Here is a 20,024-nt window from a genome sequence, read left to right as displayed (position 1 = left end):
TTAAAGACCCAGCGCCTCACACCTCTTGCCAGTGTCCCTCCCACTGGTTCTGACTGCAAGGCAGCCTGGGGGAGAGACAGCCCAAGGGCTCCACCTGGTGGCCACGCACAGCCAGACAGGCAGCCAGTCCTCCCTACCACCCCCCTCCACCAGCTTCCAAAGTTCATAAAAATAATAAGAGCAGAAGTCAAGACCCTAAACCCTAGACCCAGGGCAGGAGAGAGACCGGAGAGGTCAGGCTGCACCTCCCTGCCCTCCCAGACCAGGTGCCCAGAGGTCAGTGTTGCAAATGGGAGGCTGCCATTGTAAAGATGTCTGAGTGTAAAGCACTGGAGTTTGGGATCGGATGGGCCTGGATTTGAATCCCTTGGGCTCTTAACCTCACCTGGAGCCCCCTTCCATGCAGTGGGCTATTTAGGACACATCCTGCAAGGCTGTGGCCTCTCTCTGTATGAACAGGCAGCCAAGGGAGATGGCTGTACACCACTTCCCAAGGGGCGAGGCTGGGCCGGTGATAGGTGTCCGCCTGGTGGTGCTCAGTCCCTAGGCCGGTGGCTCATCCGTGGCTGCACATTATAGTCACCTGTTGCTTCTCAAAGCACGAGCTCCCTGCCTCCTGCACAGCCAGCTTCTCGGTGGAGGGAAGCACAGTCACGTGGGAAGCACATGGGTTGATGCTCCAGAGGGACCCCAGCTTAAGTCAGCTGACCTGGCTTGAGTGTCTCCCTCTATGAGCTCAGCAGACCTACTCCCAGTGGCCCAGAGCAGCGCCTCAGAGAGCAGACCTGGGACACACCCAGGAGCCCTGCTGTTACCTAGCGGCTCTACTCATCCTTGGGCAAGTCCCACCTCAGTCTCCTCCTCTGTAAAATGGGGATATTAGTCCCAACTCCCATAGCTGTCATGGAAACAAATGGGGCCACAGTGAAATCTGCCCCAGTCTGGTCAGGCATCAGCTGGAATCTCCTCCCCATGAAGACCACTCCCTCCTGGTCTTCTGCCCTCAGTTCTGAAAAGCGCAGATCAGGGTCCATCCCAGTCAAGAGGGAGAAGGGAGAGCTGTGCTTCTCAGCACCACCTTGCTTTCTGGTCTCTTCTTCCCAATCCCTTTAGCTGCCCCACTGTGCTTCCCCCGGTTAGTGTCCAGTCCCCTTTGCCCCCCGATCCACCCCTCACCTTCCCTCTGCCCCACTGCTGCTGGCATCCTGCCCTGGGCCGTCCTCCTGGGCCAGGGGGAGGACACACGTCCTTATGTTGTCCCTCATCTCAGCTCACACAGCACCTGCCCTGGTGCCCTTTCTGGTCCCTCAACACCCTGGGGACTGTCTCTGCTCCAGGGCAGGAGGCCCCATGTGTGACTCTGCTGTCCTGGGTGGAAACAACCAATCCCTGAGATCATGATAGACCCTGGCAGGATGGCAGCATGGGGATGGGTAGGAGGAGCGGGCAGTGGGGGGTCTCGAGCCGGGTGGGGTCCATCTGGCATCATAGTCATGGCTGGGCACTCATGCCATGTGCTCCCACCTGAGCCCGTGGGAAGGTCCTGCCGCCTCCCTTCCTGCCCCAGGTGGGCCTGCGGGTGAACCTAGAGACACGGAGGGTGATGAGTGTGGTCAGGGCTCACAACCCAAATGCCTAAGGGGCCCCTCTGGGAACAAGTAAGTGACTCAGGCCTGATATTTGTCAGAACTAAGAACGCAGGCCCGGCTGCACTGGGCGGTTGCCACTCGGCCCAGCTGACCTTGGCTGTGCAGAAACCCTGGCCCATGGGAACATCTTCAGGGCTGTCTCTGGACCACAGGCCACCAGGTTGAGGCCTGAGCCCTACTCCACCTCCCACCTTCCACCTGACTCCTTTCACCTGGGGGCCATGGACCCTTGGCCTGGATATGTCCAAGGACAGATGATTCACTGTCTCCTAAGCACTGCTCAGAGGGAGGGTTGAGGTCCCTGATCTATACACGCAGGGCTTCCCCACTGAAGCTTCCAACCAGGATAAATCCAGTGTCACTTCTACATGGTGACCTGTCACCCATCTTCACATCATCTTCATGTCTCCCATCTCAACCCTGAGTCTCTGACTTTCCAGGTTAAACATCCCCAATTTCTTCAATGTTTTCCCTTATGTGGAGCCTGACCAATTTCCCCTCGGCCCCTCCACCCACCCCAACACTGGCCTCCCTGTCCCTTCTCTGCCCAATTCCCCAGCCCCATTCTCAGTGGATGCTTAACAAATGAGTCCAATAGACACCAGGACTCAGTTGAGCCCAGGGAACCAGCAGTGCCCTCCAGCCCAGGGCTGGCTTTGGAAAGACCTGTACGTTCACGGGGCTCTGGCAGAATGAACTACGCCACAGGGACGCGATCACCTCCTGGCCCCTCACCCTGAAGGCATCAAGGGGAATCTGGGGTGTTTGGAAAGGACAGTCTAAAGTGGCCCTGCCTCTCTGAGCTCACCTGGGTCACCTCTGACTCAGACCTGTTTGCAGCTGGAATGAGGAAGGGATTGGAAAGGGCGCCCGCCTCTCTCAAACCCCGTAGCCTTCCCTCCTTCCCTCCTTCCCTCCTTCCCTCTCTCCTCCGCCCACAGCCCAGCCCGAATGGAGAAAAGAGCTTCTATGCAGGGAAAGAATTCTCTACCCTGACCTGCTAACTGTTTTCAGGTACACGTCCCACCCCTGCTCCCCAGAGCCCGGCTGCATCCAAAGATCTTGCAAGGTGAGGATGCAGCCCAGTCTGGTTCCAGGAGTGGTACGAATGCTGCCTGCTTCCTGCCCAGCGTGCTGCGGGCTGAGCCTGGCTCTGCGCCCAAGAACCTTACTCACTCGTGGAACAATTTCTTCTCTATATGGAAAGAACATATGCTTTTCCTGCTGGGGGTTGAGAGGGTTTGAGTAGCTTTGCTGAGATGTGGAGGAAAAGGCAAACGCTGGTCTGGGCCCAGCACCCTGAGTTCAAGCGATGTGCTGTGTTTCCTGGCAGAACCTCTGGCCTCTGTTCCCAGGTGCTGGGGAGCCCAGGGGATGCAGGTGGGGACCTGAGTTTAGGGCACTAAGCTGGTCCCTCGCTCAAGACTGGACATCCTCACCTCTTCATTGCCCTGCCCATCCCCCAGTGTTTAGGGCTCAGACAGAGGGAGAGGGATACAGACCCCTCCCTGCCAGCCAGACCCAGCCCTGCTCCCGAGGTGTCCTCCAGTGGAGGCGGGAGCAGTTCTGCTTGATGGACCCCCACCCAAGACCCTCTGTCTGGAGGAAGAACTCGCGCTGATGGGGAGCTGGCAGGGCCTGGTGGTTCAGAGCTAACTGCATTCGGGACTCATTGGAGTCTATGGAAAGGAGGGGCTGACTTTTAATAAAAATTCTTTCTATGTGAGCTGGCATCTTTCTTCTAAGGGAAGGAAAAGGCTGGAAGACAGCGACCACGGCTGAAGCTCCCCTGCCATTTGGAAGCCCCAGGAGCCTGGCCCGAGGTGCAGCCGAGGGAAGGGCGGGACCTGGTGGGCAGAGGGCTGGAGGCCAGGCCCTGCTCAGTGGTTTCCGGACTGGGAGGTCCTGAGCGCTAGCCCTGCTGAGGTTCTGGTTCCTGATCTGTAGACTGGGGGTAATGATAACCCTTCTAGTGTTAGTGTGAGGGTCAGAGACAATGATGTGGAGGGGCGGTCACAGAGGCTTGCCCAGTGAAAGGTAGCCTTGAACAAAGATGCACTTGTGATCCACTCATCCCTCTCACCTGGACACCTACCATAAGCTTCCAGCTGATGCCTCTATTTCCATCCTTTCCCTCAATTTCTCTTTGGACTGAAAAACTAAGATACCTTTGACGGCTTCTCTTAGGATGAAACACAAACTCCAAAGCGTCACCTCCAAAGCCCAGTACGCTCCGAGCCCTTTCTACTTCTACAGCCTAATCACTTCCCTCCCTTCAGCCACTGAGAACTCTTCCAATTCCTCTTTGTCATCTCAGGGCCTTTCCCCTTACATGCCTAACCTGCCCCCCATCCCTGAACTGAGACCAGAGCACAGCCTGGCACAATTAGTACTGAGCTCAAGCAATGCTACTGTAAGCCTCAGTTTCCTCATCCAGAAAATGGAAATAATAGCACTTGCTTTTAGACATGAAGATTCTTGATTACTCCCTGCAGAAAACCTCTCTGGCAACTTAAGCAGAGAACAACTATACTAGAAGGATGCTGGGTAGCTTGGAGAATTATTAAGGAGGGACCAGCCTGAGAACAGGCGCAGAGCAGGAAGGAGTGGTGCTGGGCAGGCTGGTCCAGGCACCTTGGCCATTGGAAGCACACACTGGATGCTAGCTACTTCAAGCCCCAGCAGAAGGAATTCTGATGTGACTTGGTGTCTGTGTGTCGCCTGTTCCTTAGGTGTGTGTCCAGGCCCCACTTGCGGGTCAGGTCAAATATTTGTCTGGCCTTTTAAGTTTCTTATTAGGGTGAGGCCCAGTCTCTCACCAAGACTCACAAGAGGGAGGCATCCTCAAATACGGTGGGGAATTCAGGTTCTCAATGGGTCCATGCAGGGAGCTGTGCATCACACAGTACCTTGGAATTGTTAGGAGGATGAAATGAAATAACACACAAATCACTGATTCTCAAACATTTTCCCTAAAGGCAGAAGGGCTGGAATGTATAGGTCAGGAGGTCCAGCCTGGATCCTCAGGCTGTGCTCTTGTGCTATATACAGTCAGCAAACATCTGCCATGTTCCAGGCCCTCTTCTCAGCACTGAGACTATATTAATGAACAAAAGAGACAATACCCCTACTTGGTGGATCTATATTCTAGTGTTTATCTTTGAAGTCTCCTGTTTTACTTGAAAGTAAATGTAGAGTTTTGCATTCTATTTTATAAGAGGGCCATGATAATATACTCATAACATATCAGGCTTACTTCAAGACAAAAGTTATGGCTTCCTAATAATGGGCTGCTGGCTGACCTGCCCTATTTACTTGAAGATATAGAAAACGGTGTCTTTATGTGCCTATATTCGAGCAAGTTCCGGGTGACAACAGGAACAAAGCTTAAACTGAGTTTGGGGGGAAGAAGAAAGCTGGGGTGCCAGGGTGCTGTTGTAGGGGGCAGAGGGTGAAAGAAATGATGGAGGGATCTGGGGCCCTGCCAGCCTCTGCCAGGGTGCAGGAACAGAATATTCTGGAAGTGCCTCCTTCTGCCCAAAGCACCAGAAAGAACCACAAGCTCTTTCTTTTTGCATAAGGAGTGGTCCCAGACAAGCAACAAGAGTGTTACTGGAGGCAGTGGTCTGGGCTGATGGGCAGCTGGCCCCAGCTCAGCACGGACTTGGACCACTGCGGTCACCAGGTGGCCTGAGGGATGCCGTGCTGCTGGTAGCAGTGGGCAGCCGGGAGCCCAAGGGACAGGCGGGCTGCAGCCGGGACAAGGGGAGTGACTTCCCTTGGCAGTAGTGCTAAGAGGGTGTCATTGGCCCTAAGTCTTGTCAGGGCCAATGTAAGGAGGGAAGGAGGCCCAGAGAGACCCACACTCCCACCCCATGAGCAGCCTGGTTGCCCAGATGGGTGGTTTTGGAGAACTTTGTTTCCTGAGGAAGCTCACTCTCCTTCCAGGCAAAGCGCTGGACCGTTTATGGGACACAGATGCTGGTTGGAGTGGAGGTGAGGGGATGGGCTTGGCCTGAGCATCCACCCCCCATTTCCCCACCCCTGGTCAGAAGCAGACCCAGAAAAGGCCAACTAGGATGAACCCTCACCAGCCCAGCTGTCTCTGGAAGAGACCTCAGATTACAGTTCGCACGTTTTGTCAGCTAAGAAAGGGTCCATCAGGACTTGGGCTGCAGCTGGGCTGTTGTTGACACAATTATGAGGTCACACGTGTTGTGCTCGCTGCAGGTCAAGCACTGCTCTGGATTCATTTTTTCCTCCCAGCAGCCCTATGAACTATGTACTCACTGTCCCCATTTTCACAGGCACAGAGAGGTTAGCTGGCCGAAGATCACACAGGTAGTAAGTGGCAGAGCTGGGATTTGAACCCAATCATGTGGGTTTGGATCTTAAACTCTGCTTGGCATTGACCTTGAAATTTATACCCAAAGGGATAGAGTAGCCAATACTTTTTCGTACAGAATGTCTGATTAGGTGACTTATTACCTCTATTTCATTTCATCTTCAGGGATACTATTATTGTCATCCCCATTTTATAGGTGATGAAACTGAGGCTCAGAGAGTACATTATGTAATTTAAACAAGGTCACACAGCTACTCCCTGACAGAGCCTGGGTTTGAATACAGGTCTGTCTCCTTGCAAAGCTCAGCAGGTAATAGAACCTCGGTAAATGCTGAGCCCTTTCCCTCTTCTCTTGGTTCCAGGAGTCATCTCCTTGCTCCTGTGTGTCCTGCTGTGACTGCAGTGTCCCACCCAGAGGTCCTGCAGCAGCGCTCCCATCTCAGCCAGACCACTTCCTATTGGCAAGCCGGCCAGAAAATGCCAGAAGGAGTGTGGAGACTTTAGGCAGGGGCTGATTGGAACCTCGCCATCCTCTTTCCACCCACACGCTTCTGCACAGGGACCTTCAGACAGGAGCCAGCCACACAGACAAGGGCCACGTGGGTTGGCAGCCAGCACTGCTGCCCCCAACCAGGGCAGAGAGCCAGGTGCCCGAGGCCGCAGGAGAAAAGGGTCCCTCTTTTCTCCACTCAAAGGTAAATTGAGGAAGGCCGGCTCCGTGATTTTTCCAAGAAGCTGGTCCAGAGCCAGAAAATGGGAACATCTGTGCCCTGGACTCTGTTTTGGACGTGGCTCAGGCCACAGTCTGGGGCTGGCGTCAGCTGGAGTCATCCCTGTGTGGAGGAGGCTCTACCCACTGGGTGGGGCGGCTCTGGCCGCTGCCCCGCAGACAGGGAGTCCAGGCCAGGCAGAGAGCTAGGAGAGGGCCTAAGCCTTGGAACCGGGGGGCTTGTCCATCAGCTGTGTGTGCTAAAGGGCTGGAGGAGGCCCTGACCACCCAGCAGGTGGGCTTGGGTGCCACAGCTCCCCTGCCCCAGACCCCTGGACCTAAGGGGCCTCCCATCCCTCTGCCTTTGCAGACAGGCATGTGTGGGTATCCTTCAGCTCCTCCCCCAGCCTGTCCATCAAGGCTGCAGGGAATATGGAGACCATCTGGCCAACTATCCTTTCCCTGACCCTTCTTCTCCACATGGTATATTTTTCAAACTTAAAATTTGTTGTCTTAAAAAGTAATTTCCTTACATGTTTCAAAATCAAAATGCTCTAAAAAGCCGTACAGTGAGAAATCTGGCTTCTACGTGGGGCTCCATCCACTCTCCCCTCAGCTCCCCTCTCCCATCAGTACCAGGTAACTGCTCCACGGCACTCAGGGGAGTCCTTCCCGTGCTCCTTGATGCAGGTCAAGTTTATATAGGTTAATTTTTTTTCTCCCCATTTTGTTACATAAAAATAGCATACTATACATCATTCTGAGTCTTAATGTTCTTACTCAGTATATCCTGGAGATATTTCCTTATCAATATTTGGAGAGCAGCCTCATTTTTTCCAGCTGTATAGTACTCCCTCTTCTGTCTGTACCATGGTTTATGAACCAGCATCCTAAAGATGAGCAATGGTTGTGTCCAATCTTATTTTGAAATGAGATCTTGGGCTGAGCTTGATTCGCGCCAGGCTGCTCAGGGTAGAGAAGGTGCTGGGTGAGGCCAACACCCTACTTGCTACCCCACTGCCTCACCAGAACCCTAGCACTCCAGACCACGATTTTAGCCCAATCTGCTCACCTCATGAGTGGGAAACTGAGGCTCAGAGCAGGGACTAGACTCATCTGTGGTCATGAGTTACCCTGGGGCAGAATTGGAACTAGAAACCAGATCTCTTGGGCTCTGCCCTCCAGACTACTCACGGTTCATCCCCAGGGGGACCAGACCAGGGCAGTGGTGCCACTTCACCAGAGGCAGGACCACGTGTGACTGTGGACCCAGCTAAGGACCCTGGATCTGCCTCTCTCTCAATCTGGACTTCCGTTTCCTCTTGCCCTGCTTGGGATCAGCCCCTCTGTATCCCAGCAGAAAGGACTTAGCGTTCTCTAAAGGAAACGCAAGCTCCCCAAACAGGGTGAGAGCGTTTGGGTTGCTGAGCTGGACTCTGAAGAAGTGGAAAGTCAACAATGTGCAGGAACAAGGGCATCTGGGGGACCTCAGACTGTGGAGGCACCTGGAAACAGTTTGTGTTTTTGAAAAGAATCACTGGACAGTCTGACCACCGGTAAGTACTGAGGAAACTCATGTTGTGAAAGAGAAGTATGTTTACTGCCAAGCAGGAGGTGGTGAAGGAGGGTCTGTCTAATCAGGAAGGACGTAACCAATAAACAGGATGCAGCAGCCAAGAGGGAAACAAGTAGAGATGGTGGACAGAGGGGAGGGAGCCGGCTTCCACCTCCACGTCTGAGTCTCCGAGACTGGCACAGTCCAGGGGCACCGGGAAGAGGCAGGGTTGGGAGGGGACCAGGGGTCTCTGGAACCCCCTCCCCCATCTTGGAGATGAGGAAACTGACTCACCCAGCAGTGAGTGACCTCCTCAGGGTGACGTGGCAGGTTTGTGGCAGAACTAGGGTGGATGGGGCATAAGCCCAGCCTGGAGGACGCTGCTGCCACACTTGTAAGAGGCAGCGTGGGGCAGTGGAAAGGCAGCCGGCCTGGGAACCAGGAAACCTGGGTCCTGTCTTTGACTCTGCCATACACGGGGTGACTCTGGACAAATCCTGCCCCCTCCCTGGGGTCCAGCTGCACCATCTCTGTGACAAGAGGGTTGAAGTAAGCAGAGGACCTTTAAATTTTCTTTTGAGGTCCATAGTGAGAAGACTGGACCTTGCCTTGGAATTGTGACAGATGACCCTTAACCCCCACCAAATAAGAGGGATGGAGTAGCTGCCCTCATGAACCACGAGGCTTGGACAATGAGAGCCTCGGGTGAGCACATCCTTGGCAATTCTTTTTTTTTTTTTAATTAATTAATTTATTTATTTATGGCTGTGTTGGGTCTTCGTTTCTATGCGGGGGCTTTCTCTAGTTGTGGCAAGCGGGGGCCACTCTTCATCGCAGTGCGCGGGCCTCTCACTATCGCGGCCTCTCTTGTTGCGGAGCACAGGCTCCAGATGCGCAGGCTCAGTAGTTGTGGCTCACGGGCCCAGTTGCTCCGTGGCATGTGGGATCTTCCCAGACCAGGGCTCGAACCCGTATCCCCTGCATTGGCAGGCAGATTCTCAACCACTGCGCCACCAGGGAAGCCCATCTTGGCAATTCTTTTACTAAACCACAGAGACCTTTCCATCCTCCTGGGCAGTGAGGTCCCAGGGCTATGTTCAATTTGATTCAGGAAAATAGAAGAATATGATATTCCTGCACACAGACTAGGGGGAGGTCAATGCATACTAGCTTTTGTTGAAAAATTAATCAATAGTCAATCTAAGAAAGAAACGGAAAATTTTATTTGAGCCAACCTGAGGAATATGACCCAAGAGACAGTCTTTCAGAAAGCTCTGAGAACTGTTCTGAACAGGTAAGGCAGGAGCCCAGCATGTATGTGATTTGGGGGAAGGAGTACATGCAACCAGTCACACATCTTGGCAAAGTTATTGCTCTTCGAAAGGACCAGAGACCATAATTAATGGTTTTAGTGCTTTTCTAAGTATGGGAAGATGCAAGAAACTGGGTTCATTAAGAATATCTCCTGAAAAACTCTGGCTATCTGACGGCCAGTTCTGCCAGCATTCCCAGATCACTGTGTCTCATCCTGATGTCCGACCTAAATTCCCTTCAGGGTGGATTGTAGGTCAGCGACTGCAGTGGCTAATGACTTGATTCTTGTAGAACTGGGTGGTGGGCAACATTTTTTATTTCACAATCCTCTCCCTTTCGGCCTTAATTTTGACCAGGGTTTGGGAGGCATTTCATCGCAAATTTGTCCCAAGGCGCTAGGAATGCCCATTTCAGGGCACTCAAGGTGTTGTTACTCACCTAGTCCTGGTAACAGTAGCCAAAATCCTCTGGACCAGCTGTCTTACTAGTCTGTTAGCTCCAGGAAATGGTTCCCTCCTGTTGCTTCTTCCCATATCTAGAGTCACAATACTACAATCATGGATCTTATAGACTATACATCAGGTCAATCGTTTCAACTCACCTGGTCATCATTATTTTTATCAGAGGCTCAATCACACATTTGTTAATGCAAGAAACAATTATCTTGTAAAAAAGGCAGAGTGCAAATAATATAGCTAGTGACATTAATGAGTTCATAAGTAAGTAGTGTTATCTTCTAAGGAGTTACATGGCTGAGGCCAGAAGAAGAAAATTGCTCTTTATGGTGGAGCAGGTATTTCTGCCCACAGGGAGGTTTGGTTAACACATAATGCAGATGCACAATGCACACCAGAAGGGAGGGAGGAGGCCCAAATGGGCAGAGAAAATTTTTATGTTGAAATTTTTCTTGTCTTGCCTTAAAATATGAATTTTATTGCATTGCTTCTTAAGATTTGCCTGTCATGGGGACCCCCTCCTGGGAGCCCTCCCCCTCCACCTAACCTGCCACTAGGTGAAGATCACATGCTTCACCCCAGTACAGGAGTGAGTGGCAGCAGTGGGGGTCCTTCCCCTGCCCCTCCCCCAACAGCTCTGCTTGCCTGGCCCCTCTGGGCCTGGTGACTCAAAAGATGCTGAGGCTTTGCAGCTGAGAACAGGAGAGGAAGAAGGCTTTGGTGTTGTCACAACCACCAGTTACTGTAAAGGGCTGATGGTGCCAATGCCGGCGTGCACACAGATATACATGCACATACACAGGCAAACACGCACACTGAGCAGGCAGACAGGCACACGCCTTTAAAGAGAGGCATCCAGGGGCTGACAGAGGCCTTTGAAGAGTTAGCGGACAGGATGTTGGGCATTGGGATGGGGCCCAACCTCTAGTTTCCCAGGGATGGGCCACTCCCTAAGCTCTGGCTCAGGTGCGGGTGTGGAGACAGTGGGAGGGGCTCCCACAGAAGGTGGTTTGGGGGAGGAGGGAAATCTGTTGGGCCTCTTGTGAGATCTAGGCAAATTTGGGTCAATTAGAATCTGTTGATTTGGGGGTTTTTTTGTTTTGTTTTGTTCATCTTTATATTGAGGTTAAAAAAAATTACATTACGTATGTGAGAAGGGACGAGGCTTTTCTCTATGATTGACAGCAGGGGCTGATGCAAACCAGAAGCTCCTGGAAATAAGATATATATATATATACATTTATACATTCATATAGATCACCTTATTCGAGTCCCAGAGAAGCACAAAGCAGCAGAGAAAGCAACTGGCACACAAAAGCACACCTCTGTGTGCGCCACCCAGTCAAGCGATGCAATTCCTTTCACTACGGCAGAAGCGATCCCCACTCTCCAAAGCCACCCCTCTGAAAAAACCAAAAAATGAAAAGAAACTTCCCCTTTAGGAATAGGGCTATTCACAAATTTTTGCCCTCCTGACCAGAAAAAAGAAAAGAAAAGTAAAACAACAGCAAAAAACCAACCTAACATCACCTTTAAGGCTGGCAGTGGCCATTTTCTTTTCCCTGCAGAGGCAGGACATGCTGTTTGTGTTTTTAAAATAAATTTATTTATTTATTTGTTTTTATTTTTGGCTGTGTTGGGTCTTCGGTGCTGCGCATGGGCTTTCACTAGTTGTGGTGAGCGGGGGCTACTCTTTGTTGCGGTGCGCAGGCTTCTCATTGCAGTGGCTTCTCTTGTTGCGGAGCACGGGCTCTAAGCACGTGGGCTTCAGTAGTTGTGGCACACGGGCTCAGTAGTTGTGGCTCGCGGGCTCTAGGCGCATGGGCTTCAGTAGTTGTGGTGCACGGGCTTAGTTGCTTCATGGCATGTGGAATCTTCCCAGACCAGGGCTCGAACCCGTGTCCCCTGCATTGGCAGGTGGATTCTTAACTACTGCGCCACCAGGGAAGCCCCGGACATGCTGTTTTGAACACTGAGGCAGGAGAGCAGTGTTTTGAACACTGGCCCTCACAAATACTTCAGACAGTTGTCTTCAAGACCCTGCGGTTCTTCACTAGCTCCTTTTTTGATTCCTCTGAGAGTAGCTGGAATGAAAGGCATCCACCCTTTGCTTCCTCTAAATGGCCTCTAGGCAGTGGGTTTTAGTAAGCCTGCAAAAATTCTGGAGCCAATCTCATGTGGCGCTGAGCACGAGGCGGGGCCTAGTGGTCCAAGTCTCTGCTTTAAGTCTCCCGCCCACTGGAAATTATTGACCTCCAGAGGTTTTTTTTTTTTTTTTTTTAACTTAAAGGGGAGGTGCACTGTACACCCCCCTCCACTGGAAGAAAGGAGGCCCAGTGCCTAGCTGCCCACCCCACACCCCAAATCTTCACACACACACCCCAACAAAGGCACCGCCAGGGGCACAGGCATGCTTTGGCTGTGAGGCCCCTCCGGAGGCCCGGGGTGTGAACAGCTGCACAGAGGGCTGTGTGATGTGGAGTCAGCACCTTAGGAGGTGGGAGGGGGGCGGTGGGCAGAGGAAGAAGAAGTTCAGGGTCCCGATGGGTCAGAAGAAGGAAAAGGGGAAGAGGCGGTCAGGACACAGGAGACGAGAAAACAAAGATGACCAAAAGGGGCCCCAAAGTAGAAAATGTAGAAAAGATGAGAGCAGCAAGAGAAAAAGGCAAAACAGGATCTGGGCAACCACACAAAACAGGATGGAGACAGAGCGGAAGGAGGGGAGGAAACAGAAAAGAGAGCGAGATGAATGGGGAAGGATGCGAGCAGGGAGAGAGGGAGCCAGGAAGATGATATCAGAGGACGTCAGAGCTCGGTGTAGAAACTTCCATTGACAAGAGGGAATCGGGAAGCCCTGTGCAGAGCCTCAGAACCTGATAAAAAAACCGGCGGGCCAAATCCACCAGGGCAACCACATAAATCAGCAGGTTGATGGCTGTCAAGATGGCCATAGGCAGTCATGGTTCCCAGACGCACACATAGGAGGTGAGTCTATCACGGCAACTCACATCACTGGATCTCTGGGGCTGCCTGCCGAACTTCTCGATGAACTGGTAGAGCGGCCAGAGGACCACAGCGGAGGTGTAGAGGAGGACGGAGAGCAGGGTCAGCCCCAAATGGAAAATGGGGGAGGGGATAGGAAGCCTGTTGTTCCAGTTGCACCAGTTCAGCAAGATGGCCGTGGCTGCCAGGAGGAAGCAGATGGGGTACACGGCCACGCATCACACCAGGGCCGGCTGCTGCCGATACAGGTGGGGGCTGCTGATGAAAGCGAAGATGACACAGGCCGTGAAGATCTCCAGCCTGTTGAGCAGGCCTGGCAAGGTGAGCGTATAGCAGGAGAACTCACCAGTCAGGGCACAGGTCCAGGCCGCTTGGGTGGCATGAGCCACAGAAACCGCCCAAGAGAATGCAGTGGCAGCGATGGCGTGGTCCCAAAAGGGGCTGTGAGGCAAGAACTGGATGTAGGTGATGGCAAAGACGATGGAGGCCAAGAGGCGTAAGAGGGTGGCATGGCAGGCACAGGTGACGAGAAGGCTGTCCCAGAAGAGGTGGAGGCGGGACTGGAGCCCACGTAACCCAACTATGAAGATGTTAAGGTCACGACGAAGCAGAAGCACCAAACATGGACCAGTCACCCATGGCCCAACCTCCAGGTGCCCACACTGGCCACCAGGGAGACGGCCACACAGGTGGAGAGCAGCTGCAGCAGGCTGAGAAAGTAGCCCATGATGGTCAAAGAGCTGCGGACGATCACGTGGAGGTCGTGATGGTCGTGCAGGTCTATGTCCCCGATATGGCAGTGGTCTTTGCTGAGGACCCGCCAGTGAAAAATCCAGCTCTGGAGTCAGACTCCTGGAAAAGGCTCAGGGGCCTGTGACGGCTGAGGCTCAGGATCAGTGGAGTTTGAACCAATGGCCCAGACACTTGGGTAACAGCACAGCTACTCCAGAATGATTCTCCCCACCCATCACCCTTGGCCTTCTCAGGAGACTTGTCTTATCCCAAAGCTCACAGCCATGTTTGGTCTGGCCTCAAACCATGAACATTTGTTTAATCTCATTGAGCTGTGGGCCATTATCTACGCAGACAGGATGCTTAGGATGGTCCTTATCTTCAGTCCCAACCCTTCAAGGCTCTGAAAATGGAACAAGAATTTTTTAAAAATTCATTTGGTAACAAAATTTGACCTGCACAGACGTGAGATAATTTATGTTTTTTATTTATTTCACGTAGTATGCATGCTCAAAAGCTCGGTGGCAGAAACACTAATGTGTTTGATTACAAGGTGCTTTTAGGCTCCGGTGGGGTGTTATATCCTATAGAGTAGATACACCATGTTGCATGATTGAAGCTGAAAAATTCTGAATTCTGGATCATATCTGACCTGAAGTGTTTCAGAAAAAGGATCGTGGATTGTACTGCTAACCACGTTTTACAGATGAGAAAACTAAGGCTCAGGGACTTCAGCACTTCCCTAAGATTGCATGGCTAGAAAGTGGGAGCCCCAGATAAAAGTGCCACAGCTGTGAGTTTGAACCCTTTGCTCTACAGCCCAGCATTTCAGCAGGGCATGTGGGTGGGAGCCCAGGACCAAAACTCAGGCTCTGGGACCCAGGACACACCTTCAGGGCCATGGCCTCCTTCCACAGCAACCTGAAGAGACATGTGTCCCGGCCTTTCCTCCCTGCAGCCATCACTAGAAGGAGCTGCCATCTGAGGTGACCCAGCCCCACCCGGTGACCCAGCAGCTTCAGGGGTGAACAGAGATAAGCCATGGCGTAAGAGCAAGGCAGCGGGGACAAGATGATATGGGAAATAAGAACTGTTTGAATCCCACCCGTCACCCCCCAGTTTTGCCTTAACATGTGACTCTTCTCCATTTGGGAAAAAAGACACCAACCCAGCATTACTCCAAGGTGGAGCATTCTGGGGGAACCACAGAATAAATTAACATATATTTGGCTTTTAAACTCTAAAGCTGCCATCCAGGTGCGAGTCTGGAAGGATCTAGCAATAGTCCTACCTGAGCGAGGATTTTTCTGGCCTGGGAGAGTGGTTAGCAGCTTCCAAGCTGGGAAGAAGGGATTGGAAATGGACAAGGATGTTGTGTCTGGATGCTGATGCGGAGCCTTTCAGGGCATCCCAGGGAGGGGGTGGAGGATGGACGGATGATAAGCCCCCTCTTAAGGGCAGGAGCTGAAAGAGGAGGCACCTGCTGGCCCTCTGGGTGTTGACAGCCCTGAGGATGCACTTGGGACTGGGGCGGGGGCGGCAGAGTGGAGATGAGCTGGGGAGGATTCCGGGGTCCGAGTGGCCCCGAGGCAGCCCAGTGGGTGTCTTCTGACCCAGAAGGGATGCAGGCATGGAGCCCACCTTCCCCGTGGAGGAGGGGCTGGAATGGAACTGAGGGAGGGAGGACGGGGGCCTAAAGGGGTTTCAGGGTTGGGACAGGGGACACGTGGCGAGCATGGCAGGGACCATGGAGACCAGGGAATTGCCCAGGTCACCTGCCCAAGACGGTCCCGCCAGCAGGGCTGCAGTCCTGCCTCACACAGGGCCTCCTGCAAGGGTCCCAGGGTGTGGGGGACTGAGAGCTCCTCCCCAGCCTGCTCCCTCCTCAGGGACAGCTGCCCTGTTTCAAAGGGACTACTGGCCAAGAGGTGCCCCCAGGGCTTAAGGGTCAGCACCCTGAGCCCGCAGCCAGCTTCCTGCCATCAGGGGCCTTGTCACCTTTGCTGATAATAAACCCTGGAAAAAGCTGAGGCTGGAAAGAGAAACACAGAGCAAACCCCGAGAACTTACCTGGACTCACAAGGCTCCTTCAGCCCCAGTTGCCAGTGGAGCTCTGGAGCCTGCTGGCCTTCCAGTGGGCACTGCCAGGGGTGGGGGGAGGGGCACTGGCTCTGAGGGAAGCTGGGGGTGTCATGCTGTCTGTCCCCGAATTTGTTCCCAACTTACCTCCACAAAGTGACTGTGCGATTACACTTAAAGCTAAATGACAACTTTGGATCAGTTTAATGCCACAGAAGCAGAACGTGGAGAAAGAGAGGCATGGGGGCTCCAGCTGTGTGGCCCTGGGTAAGGCATGTGCCCTCTCTGGGCTGCAATACCTCCACCTGTAAAGCAACAGGTTTGCCTGAGTTTCCCACCAGCACCTCCTCTACTCTAATCTGTGAGCGTGGAAATGGTGCCCCGGTCAGAGCACATCCTAGATGTGGCTGAGCCCTGCCTGCCCAGCAGCCAGGCATGTTGACGTGATCTTGTGTCACTGGGCTATGTTCCCTTGAGGGTGGTGGGGTGGGGGCTGGAGCTGAGCAGCTGCTACCCCCTTTACTTTATGTTGCTTTTCATTCTTCATCTCTGTTTAGTATTTTCTATATTTTCTTATTCTCATGTATAATGGACATAAAGCAGGACTCTGATCATATCACATGTGCCCAGTTTCTTCTCTTCGGCGTGGCCAGGCTTCCTGCCTGCTGACAGGCGTGTCCAACCCCCATCCAGGGAGCATTCATATGTCCTCAACCTCAGATACAGCCTTCAACACATTTCACGTGCTCTGAAACCATATTTAGACATGTGTGTACATACATGCACACACGTTTGCAGGAGTATCTGTAAATTTTTTTCTCATTTTATAAACATGAGACCGTGTCATGCACAGTGCATCTTGCTTTTCTACTATCCCCCGACAGATGCAGGTGGTCCTCTCCAGTGGGTCTTAGTCGTCTCCATCCCCTTTACTTAACCTCCTTCTCCCCTGGCTCCTGTGGGCCTTTAGACCGACCACCCATCTCTAGATCAGTGGCTCCTACCCTGTGAGTCTCACACACTGCGGCACCACAGGATTAGGACAAGGGGTCCTTGGATCCACGTGACCACCATGCTCTGGAACCAGAGGTGGCAAGCTTTTCTGGAAATTTATAAAAATATGACAAAGACTCTATTTTCTATTTTTTTATTCATCTTTGTTTCCTAGGGCTACTGCAACATGTTACCACGAGCTTGGTGGTTTAAAACAACAGAAACGTATTCTCTCACAGTCCTGGAGCCCAGAAGTGTGAAATCAAGGGGTCATGAGGGCCATGCTGCTTCTGATACTCCAGGGGAGGGTCGTTCCTTTGCTCCTTTAGCTTCTGGAGGCCCCTTAGCTTGTGGCCGCTTAACTGCATCTCTGCCTCCACCTTCACGTGCTCATCTTCTCTCAACTCTGTGTGTGCAAATCTCTCTGTCCTTCCTCTTATAAAGACTCCAGTCACTGGATTGTGGGCCCACCCTCCATCCAGGATGACTTCCATCTCAAGATTCTTAAATAATCATTTCTACAAAGACCCTATTTCTAAATAAGGTCACATTCTGAGGTTCTGAGTAGACATGAATTTTAGGAGGACATTCTTCAACCCATTAGGGTTCTCTCTCATATCTTCCTGTCCTCTCTTCCTGGTGTCTTTTTCTAATGTGCTTAATTGTATTAAGCGTATTTGTTTGTTTTCTCTTTCAGATTGGTGTCTGTTCACTGGAGTTCTTGTGACTCACAGTGGATTGTTCCCTCGTGTACTTTGTCATTAAACTCAGAGCCCCCTTTTACAGGACCCCTTTTTCCTGGGAGGATCCTGCTGCCTGGGTTAGGAGCTTCACCCAGAATAACTGCACTTGCTCCTGCTCAGGACCCTCCAGGCCAGTCATCTGCTGGGCACTGATTGAGTTAATTTCCCAGGTTAGAGTTGTTGGACCTCAGAGACCATGCACATTTGGGCCCACTTCACAAGAACTGAAGCCCTGAGATTTTGATTTCTTCTGTGGAGACCTAAAAAAAAAAAATCCAAACCTCCTGTGGAGGTGGATATCAGCCTTGACATTTCCTCTTGCTAAAGGACATGGTTTTCCTTGTCTACCCTTGCTCTGAGGCTGCAGGCCACGTGGTCCTGGCTTTTCCAAAGTGTCTCAGCTCCAACTCCTTACCTTGTGCCACCCCACAGCCTCATTCTTGACCCAAGTGGGCATATAGACCAGCCTCCAGTTGGCCACACTCAATTCTCCCTTCTCCCTCCCCCTCCCACACACAAGCCGCAGTCACATCAACTCCACCACTGAAGATTCATGCGATCCTTGAGCAAATCATAAAACCCAAAACTCTTCCTCTCTTCTTTGCCTTGTTAACCTTTATTTGTCTTTTAAGATTTGACCCTTAATCACCTCCTCCAGGAAGCCTAACTGGATTCCACCAACTCCACCTCCCATTGCTCCCAGACTGACACTTCTGTGAAGGAGCCTGGTGTGGGCAGGTCACCACAAGCTCCTGGGTCTTACCTGAGCACAACAAGTGAGGCAGGGAGTAAGGGAGGTATTGCAGGTGCAGCAGACAGGGTCCAAAGTGGATGGGCCTGAACACCTGAGAAATAAGTTGGATTTTAGCTGTAAGTGATGATGCCTCACTGACATTCTGTAAGGAAGGGGCTGATCAATCACATTCCCACTTTGGAACTGTCACTCTGGCCGTTAGGAGGAAAACAGAATGGAGGCCGGCCAAGAAGCTGGGTGGCCAGTTTCCGGGCTAATTCCACAGTCGAGGTGTGTAATGATGGGCCTTGAGCAAAGACACTTTCAGAGGTGGAAAATGGGGGCAGACTTATGAAATATTCAGGGAACAAACATTCAACTGGTCTTGATGATGGGGAGGGGCCAAGAGCGCCAGACATTTGATGCCCCCCAGGGCAGCTGTAGCCTCACATCTCCCTCCTGCTCCCTTAACCATCTCAGACCCCATGCCAGGTGCTCCCAGCGCCCCCACCCCTCCCTCTGGGCACCCGGGCACTGAGTGCTTTGGGAAGGGAGTCTAGGAAAGGGGTACACCAGCCAGAGCATCAGGGAGGCAGCCTGGGGTCCTGCCTCTGTATCTCCTTGAGGAGCCTCCCAATAAACGTGCTCAACCTTCCCACCTGCACCTGGATGCTTGGCTTGTGTGTTTCAAGATGGTTTGAATTTTTTCAAAAAATTAAAATTCTTGGTCAGCCTAGCCAATCCTCGTGAAGGACCACACAGTGAAACATGACAAGGGTCTTTCACAGGCTCGACTGCACAGAGCTGGCCAGGCGGCCAGAGGCAGCTCCTGATGAATCAGCCTCTGCTAGAACGTCAGCGACTCAAAGCCTCGCTCTGCCCCTGGGAGTCTGACTGAACAGTGACAGGAGCGTTTATGATGAAATGTGGACAGAGAGTCTGCGTCGTCTTGGATGACAAGACCTCCATGATTGATGGTTTTTTTTTTTTAAGTAATAGAAACATGTATTTCTTTGTAATTTATCTCAACATAAAAACTTATTTTTATATTATTATAATTGTGCTACATGTGATTTGTCTTTTAAGTATTCTACTCACTTTCCCATGTTACTGTGTAGCACTTTTAACTACATTTTATTTTTTAAAAAACAATTTTATTGAGGTATAATTGACATGTAAACATATGTAAATATTTAATGTATACAACTCTATGAATTTGGGGATAAATATACACCCATGAAACCATCACCACTATCAAGGCCATAAACATATTCATCGCCTCCAAAGTTTCCTCCCACCCCCTTTATTGTAATAATTATCATTTTGTGTGCGTGTGATAAGAACACCCCCTTCCCCCAATGATTACTGATTTCAGTTGTTCATTTGTCCAAAATGTACTGTGCCCACACCATGCCCAGGACTGACTTGGCCCCTTGTCACAGAGGTGACAGCAGAGACTAGACATCCGTCCGCGTGGAGCCTCCGGTGGGAGCGTCAGATGACAAACCCATAAACTTGTTAAATACTCTAACAAGAAAACTTCAGGTAGTGACCAGCACGATGAAGAGAACAAACAGGGTCTTAGGATGGAGCCTGATGGGCAGATGTACTTTTGGAAGATCCTTCTACACAGGTGACGTTTCAGCAGAGATCTGAAGACTGATAAAGAGGTGGCCATGTCCCGGGCGAAGGAACAGCTTGTGCAAAGGCGTTG

At 51.9% G+C, this 20,024-nt stretch overlaps 1 pseudogene; it reads right to left on the bottom strand.

Annotated features, from left to right (window-relative positions):
* Positions 1-12,822: 12,822 nt before the first annotated feature.
* LOC103017991 (myeloid-associated differentiation marker-like) lies at positions 12,823-14,805 on the bottom strand (annotated as a pseudogene).
* Positions 14,806-20,024: the final 5,219 nt, after the last annotated feature.

The sequence above is a fragment of the Balaenoptera acutorostrata genome, chromosome 3 (assembly GCF_949987535.1).
Source record: "Balaenoptera acutorostrata chromosome 3, mBalAcu1.1, whole genome shotgun sequence".
Classification (NCBI taxonomy): Eukaryota; Metazoa; Chordata; class Mammalia; order Artiodactyla; family Balaenopteridae; genus Balaenoptera; species Balaenoptera acutorostrata.
The sequence above is the reverse complement of the archived record's forward strand: the minus strand, read 5'-3'. Positions and strand labels throughout refer to the sequence as shown.